Genomic DNA, 7,773 nt, shown 5'->3' on the forward strand with positions numbered 1-7,773 from the left:
TTTTTTTTTTTTCATCCTGTCTCTTTTCTTTTCTCTCTTTTCAAAACAAAACTGTAAAAGACAAGATACACATATATTTACCAAAACAAAACAAGAAGAGGAACCAACTAGCCAACTCATCAGAAGCCCCCAAGAGACCACACTTGTTCCCAAAACACTTCCAAAGCACCAAAATTCCCTAAGGTTAAGGTAATCATGCTTTTTCACTTAGGGCTAGTGTATGAGCATTCGAAATAAAGAAATGGGGGAAAGTATAGGCTCAAAAAGGGTTTTCAAAGAATCAGAGCAAGGTAAGCTTATTTGGCTAGAGAGACTCAAAAACAAAATTGCCTTTATCACTTCCAAACATGCATATCAATCAAGAATTATCGACAAGAGTCAAGCCAAGGCATATGCGCAAGCAATCAAGAGACATATCACACAAGAAAGAACATAAAGTGGCTCAAATTCTCACATAGGGCATTTGTGTCACAATCAATTCAACTCTCAAAAATCATGATCATCTTCCAAGCAAAGAAAAGCAAGGAATCCAACATCTCAGAGTATCAATGAAGTGAAGGAAATGATAAGTCTACAACCGAAACAAAGTTCAGAAATGAAGAGAATCATGCACAACTGTATACAAGACACGACGAAAACTACCTAGAAAAGAAGAAAAAAAAAATTTAACACGGAAAATAAAAACTAACAAAGAAAAATCAGAATCTTCCCCAATAGACCACACTTAAACTACACAGTGTCCTCAATGTGTCATAAGCATAAGATCAGAAATCAGAACAATCAACACATCGTGGACAAGTGCAATAAAAGTAGGAAAGGGAGGAGAAGAGAAAAGGAAAACTCCCCTGATCATGGTGGCAGTTGCCAATTTTGGACCTTCAGGGAGATGTTTTCCACCACAGGATTCAGCAAACAAGTTTTGAGGAGGAACAACTTCATCAGTACTGCCATATCATCCAAAACGAGATGTTTCTTCTTTCTTCTCCCAGCAAACTGTTCCATCAGTAGCTTTCCTTCCACTGGCAGTTGTTCAGTGTGTGACACCGGAATGGAGATCTCTGGCTCAGTCAAAGAAGTAGCAGTACACTCTCCTTCATTAATCATGATTTCCTTAATGTCAGCACCTGTATTCTCATTTAATTCTACAGCATGGTCATCAAACTCACAATTAATAGCATCTGTTATACGCTTAGAATCTGTTTGTAACACATAATCAATTTCAATACAAATCGGGCAAGAACCAGATTCACAATCACATTCAAAGTTCTCAGAGAACTGTGTCAGATCAAAGTTCAGTCCTAACTCTATAGAGTTATCAGATTGCACAGTTTCTACCTCAAAATCAATATTGATATATGCATCATCAACAGAATCAAAGGTCAGTTCAAGGCTATTATCATTCAAAATTTCATCACGGCAATCATGTCCATTCAAAACAACCTTTAGACCAATGGGTTCAATGGCTGATACTGAATCAAAAATTTTAGAATGGTCAATCAAATCTTTATCAGTATCAGTCATGAATCCTATAGAATCAGTGTGCATCAAATCACAGGCATTTGAATGTATAAGCAAATCAGGTAAACTGTTTGGAATCTCAAGTTCAGAATAAACCTGTTTTTGCTCATTGAAAATTTTCTTACCAATCTCCAAGTCATCAGTTGCATTCTCAAGGCTATCATTTAAATCAAGATCAGTGCAAGGATAGTGAACATCAGGTATGTCAATGTGCTCTACAGGGAATAATGAATCCACAACATGAGTGTGCACATGTATATCAATATCAGAATCCAGAACAGGCTTAAATGGTTCAAGTTTTACCAATTCAAAAACATTAAAATTTACTTGAACCTCAGATACATGAGTAGGGATTTCAAGTTTACAGTAAACCTGCTCAGGTTTTTCCTTTACTACCTCACTTGGATTTTGACCCGCCAGCTTGCATAGCAACTTCTTTGCCTCTGTTGGAGTTCTGTCCATCAAAGATCCACCAGCAGCTACATCCACTAATATCCTTTCATTGTCCAGGAGCCCTTCATAAAAGTAAATCAAGAGCAAATGCTCTGAAATTTGGTGGTTTGGACAGGCTGTGCAGAGCCTGTTAAACCTCTCCCAATAATCTGCCAGGCTTACTTCTTGAAATTGCTCAATGGTAGTGATCTCCCTCCTAATGTTGATTACCTTTGCTGCTGGAAAGAACTTGTTGAGGAATCTCTGTTGTGTTTCCTGCCAACTATCAAAAGGATACTGGTATAGGAACCAGTCTCTTGCTGCACCTTGAAGGGCCATTGGAAACACTTTCATCAACACTATCTCCTTTGAAACACCAGGAGGCCTCATCGACAAACACACCAAACAAAACTCCTTGAGGTGCCTGTATGGATCTTCATGTGCCAACCCATGGAATTTGGGAAGACTCTTGATCAGATCATATATCCAGTCTTGAGAATCTGTCATCTCCTCTATTGTAGTGCAAAACCTGTCTCAGACCTGGACTTCCACTTCAAACAAAGATTAAACCAAACATATAGAAACATAACATGGGAGAAAACCATTATTTACATAATTTGAAACTTCCAGCAACAACAACTAAATGCACAAAATACAAAAAATGATAAAAATCTAAAAACACAAAAATCGATAAAAGAAGTAAACCCAAACAAGACTAACTAAACATCCTAAAACACATCACAAAACACAACACTAACACAACAAAAGACCTAAGACTGAACCGTTGGTCCCCGGCAACGGCGCCATTTTGATGAGAGGGTCGCACCTCCCACAAAAATTGTGCATAAAAGAATGCAGTATAGACTAGGAAGTGACTCCTAGGTCGTCTCTCAAGGACCAATTTTGGTTCAGTCTCAAATCAAACACATTGTGGGGGGGGGGGGGTTTGTAAATGTTTTTGTGATTCGAAACAAACTGAATTAAAACTAGAAATTAAATACAACCAAACATAATTGAAAACATAAGGAAAACACTGGAATAAAACATTCAATGCTTAATTGTTTGGACCAATTAGGATGCAATGGTAAAGGTAAAAAAAATAAATTGCTCATTGTATTAAACAACATAAAAGACAAGAAACGAAATAGCATTGGAACGCATCAACACTACTAAAAGGAAAAGAAAGGCATCAACAGTAAAAGGCATAATGTAAACTAGAAAAATGCTAAATGCAAAATTAATATATGAAATATAAAATTGCAACTTGTGTGTGAAGCCTAAAATAAGATCCCAACGCTTCTTCCAAATCAGAAGACCACTTCATGCTTATCAAAAGAAATTGAAAGTGCAAATGATAGCTCTCCTAATATATTTTTTTACCGTGCTGCATCACCAAAATAAAATCACGTGCACTCCAAATTGAAATCAGCGTTTTCCCCCAATAATGAATCACCATCCAATTCTAAAAGAAAAGAAGAATTAAATCCTTGTGCTGCTTGAATGACGCGTCAAGAGAAAAGCTTGTGGACTCTCCATCCATCACGTCACCGTGCTACACTTTGCTAAATGAAAGAAACACTCAATTCTCTTGCTGGAATAAAAACGAGACTCTTTATCTATGAATAACTGTGCACAGCAAAATACTCCTTCATTGAATCTCCGTGCTCGTCATGCAGCTTACTGGAATCAGCGTGTGCCTTCCTCTCCATCCAAGACGTGGTAGCTGCTGGACAAAATGGAATGCGCTTTTCAAAAGTAATGAGTCACCGTGGTGGGACGATACTGGACGTACCCCTTGTGATTTTTGCTTGAATGAGAAATTAAAGAAAACATGGTTCTCATGAATACAGCATTTGCAGAATGAAAATAAAATTCAAAATATCTCCCTCAATCATCCACCGTGACAACGTTCAAAAGCCAAAGAGAAATTCAAAAACAAAAGTCTCCAAAACCAAAGACCGAAAGAGTGAAAGTGCCCCAAAATGTGTGGCGGATCTTCCTGATTCAAAGCAAAAACAACAAATTCCTACATTCTCCTCAGACGTTCAAAGCCAAAATGCTAAAAACCAAAAAACTAAGAGAGTGGCGGCCACTAGAACTCGTTAAACCTCACGACGACGTGTGTCTACTCCCGGGCCGTGTGCCTTCCGTGTGCACCTTCCATTCTCTCCACGCACCCCTCTAGCTGCTTCCCATTCTCCATGGATCCGTAAAGTTCTCAAGGGCCCTCCGCTGCTGCCGTATGGAAGAAGGTGTGGGCCGTGTGTATTGGTTTTGCTTCCACGTAAAAATAATCCAACAAGTGGGCCACAAACAAAATAAATTAGCATGAATCAAATGTGCTTCTCCCTGACACCCTTATTCCATCAAGCTTCGCGGTTTTGGTCTCCCATTATCATATTTTAATTAATTTCTTCCATCAATTGCTGCTCCTGGATGCCAAATAGAATAAGGTGGGCCCTCCATTTCTCGTCCTTTCTTCTTTGAATCACCGTCCAAACCAAACCAACTCTGGACCATTTATGTACTTCAATTTGCTGGATGCACCTTTTTTCAATAATGAAGTACCCCTCTCAAAGAGTAAAATTACCATAATGTCCTCCTTCTTGTACACACTTCTTTAAATGAAATCCACACATCTCTTTCATTTTATTTTAAAATATAATTGATGTGGCATTTCTTTTCACCTCCAAATGTCCCAAATTGTATTTTCAAAATTTTTCCTACAATCAATGATGAAAATAATTAGCTCAAATAATTCAAATTAATTAAAATAAGAATTTTTGGTCAAATTAAGCACAATTAGCAAAAACGGAAAAATACCGGACATTTAAGCACAATTCCCTGATTAATTCTAGCAAAATAAACTAAGTGAAGTGAACAAAATATTGACTCATCACTTGCTGTCGTCGGCGGTGTGAAGACTGGTGGAAGTAGTCGGAGCTGCGGTCAGTTCTGGCTGAGTCATGAGCACACCAACAGCGAGAGGAGAGGGACCTTGGATCTCTTGAGCTGAGTATGAGTGTTGGGAATGAAGGGGAAAATGCTGAACCCCTAATGGGATTAGGGTTTCTGAATAGAGAGGCTTTGGACTTAGCGGGGGCTGCCTCTTCTTCATGTTGACGCGCATTTCTCATTCACACCTCCCTCTGTTTGGGTTGAAGCCCATTCCGTTTCTACAAACCAAAGGAGCCTCAATTTCGTTCTGCAGACCCTGTTTTCTCACCCGCGCACCCCATACCACCCCTGGACCAGTGCTAGGTCAAGCCGAAGGAGAAAAAAACTTCTTTCTCCTGCAGCCCCTGTTTCTCACTTCTACAGCCCCTTTCAGCTTGGTTTTTGGCCCAGTTCATTTACAAAAGAAAAAAATAGTTTGGACACCCTAGTTTCTCATTTAGGCACCCCCACTATTTGTTTTATTTTTATTACTTATTTATTTGCTTTTCTTTATTTATTTTATTTTGTTCCCTTATTTATCTTATTCTATTTGTTTTTTTATTTTATTATTTTTATTATTGTTTTGTTTTTATTGTTTTTATTGTTTTTATTTTATTTTATTTATTTATTCTAAACATCTATTTATTTTAAAATACATACTTAATAATACATAAAAATAAAATATATATATATATATACACACACAAAATTTACAAAAATATTTTAAAGGTTTAGGCACATGTGTGATCGCACGCATCGTCCTTATGCTAAAACCTTTCTTCTTCTTTTCTAAAATAAAATAAAAACATTTTAAAGGTTTAGGCACATGTGTGATCGCACGCATCGTCCTTGTGGTAAAACCTTTTCTTCTTCTTTTCTAAAATAATATAATATTTTAAAGGTTTAGGCACATGTGTGATCACATACATCGTCCTTGTGCTAAAACCTTTTCTTCTTCTTTTCTAAAATAAAATAAAAACATTTTAAAGGTTTAAGCACACGTGTGATCGCACGCATCGTCCTTGTGCTAAAAACCTCTTCTTCTTTCTTATAAAAAATTACAAAAAATATATATTTTAAAGGTTTAAGCATACGTGTGCCCGCTCGCGTCGTCTTTGTGCTAAAAACCTCTTCTTCTTTCTTATAAAAAATTACAAAAATATATTTTAAAGGTTAAGCACACGTGCGACTGCTTGCGTCATCCTTGTGCTAAAAACCTCTTCTCCTTTCTTATATAAAAATTACAAAAATACGTATAAAGGTTGAACACTCGTGTGATCGTCCGCATCGTCCTAGTGTTCAATACCTTTCTCTCTTATTTACGTAATATTAAATGAGGATATGGGTGCTCGTGCGATCGTCCGCATCAGCCTAGTACTTAATATCCTCAATATCAAAAGTTTTAAATAATGGTATGAGTACTCGTGTGACCGTGCACGTCGGCCTAGTGCTCATTACTTTCTTTTTCTCAAAAATACCGAAAACATAAAATCTTCAAAAATTAAAAACATCTGGCTTTTTCAAACAACAAACAGTCTTTCAAGCCAGAACTACGTGATCCTTGATTCTCCATCAAAAGTGGAGATACGTAGGAGCAAGGCTAGCCCTTATCAGGTTCACTTTCCCAAAAATCCAAATTTATCCGTAATCATTTTCCAAACAAATTTTCTAAACAATTTCTCAAACAAGCTTTCCAATTTCCAAAAGAACTACGTAACCCTGATTTCTCATTTTGAATGAGAATACGTAGGAGCAAGGTCAATCCTTGTCAGGCCCAAAAAACTAAAAAATATATTTTGTTTATTTAGAGTTTTATTTTAGGGGATAATTAAACATTTTGAAAACCACATCATATTCGTGCATTTAGTTAAAGGTACTGCCTTAGGGCAGGCGTTGTAGGGTGCTAACACCTTCCCTACGCGTAACCAACTCCCGAACCCAGAATCTGGTTTTCGTGGATTGTGTCTTATCATGTTATGGGTTTTCCGTAGTTTTTCAGAATAAACTATGGTGGCGACTCCAAAATCTCTTTTCAAAACCTGTTCCTTTTTTTGGATTGTCGTCCCGTCGCGATTCCGGTTGCGACACCAAGTAAGTTGCTCTAGCCTTGACACTAATGAATTTGATGTACAAAAGGCTTTTCTTGAATTACTTGATGAATCTGAGAAATTGAATGTTGCTCATAAAAATTTGAAAAAGGAATTTAAAGAATTGCAAATTAAATATGAGAAGGCATTAGATGAGGAAGTTATTTTAAGAAATAAAATCTATAATTTAGAAATGAAAGAGTCTTCAAATGTTGAACATCCTGTTGAATGTCTTCCATGTAAGAGTCATATGTTTGATATTGGTATTCTTGAAAATCTGCTTGAAGTGGCAACAACAAATAATAATGTTGAAATGCCTATATCTGCTAAAAAGGTTTATAAAAGTAAAAATGTGCATAAAAAGAAGAATCAACTTAGAAGAGTCCGTAGAGTATGGGTTGAAAAAGGAATTGTGTGTTATAGAAACCCAAATGATGTCACATATTTTTACTGTATGAAAATGGGGCACACTTCTAACAAATGTAGAATTAAACTTTTTGCTGTTCCAAATGGAAAATATGCTTGGATTCCTGTTATAAAGTAATTTGTCTCTAACCTCAAAGGATCCAAATGAGATTATGGGGACCAAAACTCTATTATTTTGTTTTGGAGGTTAGTTTTTCAAAGGAAAAGAAGGCTCTATGGTATCTTGGTAATTTTTAAGAGCTTTGAAAATAATTTATGAATGCTATATGTGTCTTAGGTTGAAAACTTGGCCTAAATTTACATTTTCACTCTAAGATACAAATTTGGCTCGCAAATAATCGATTATTTAAAGTGATAATCGATTATCTTAAGT

This window comes from Vigna umbellata, chromosome 2 (assembly GCF_029865625.1).
Source record: "Vigna umbellata cultivar VRB3 chromosome 2, Vumbellata_1.0, whole genome shotgun sequence".
Lineage (NCBI taxonomy): Eukaryota > Viridiplantae > Streptophyta > Magnoliopsida > Fabales > Fabaceae > Vigna > Vigna umbellata.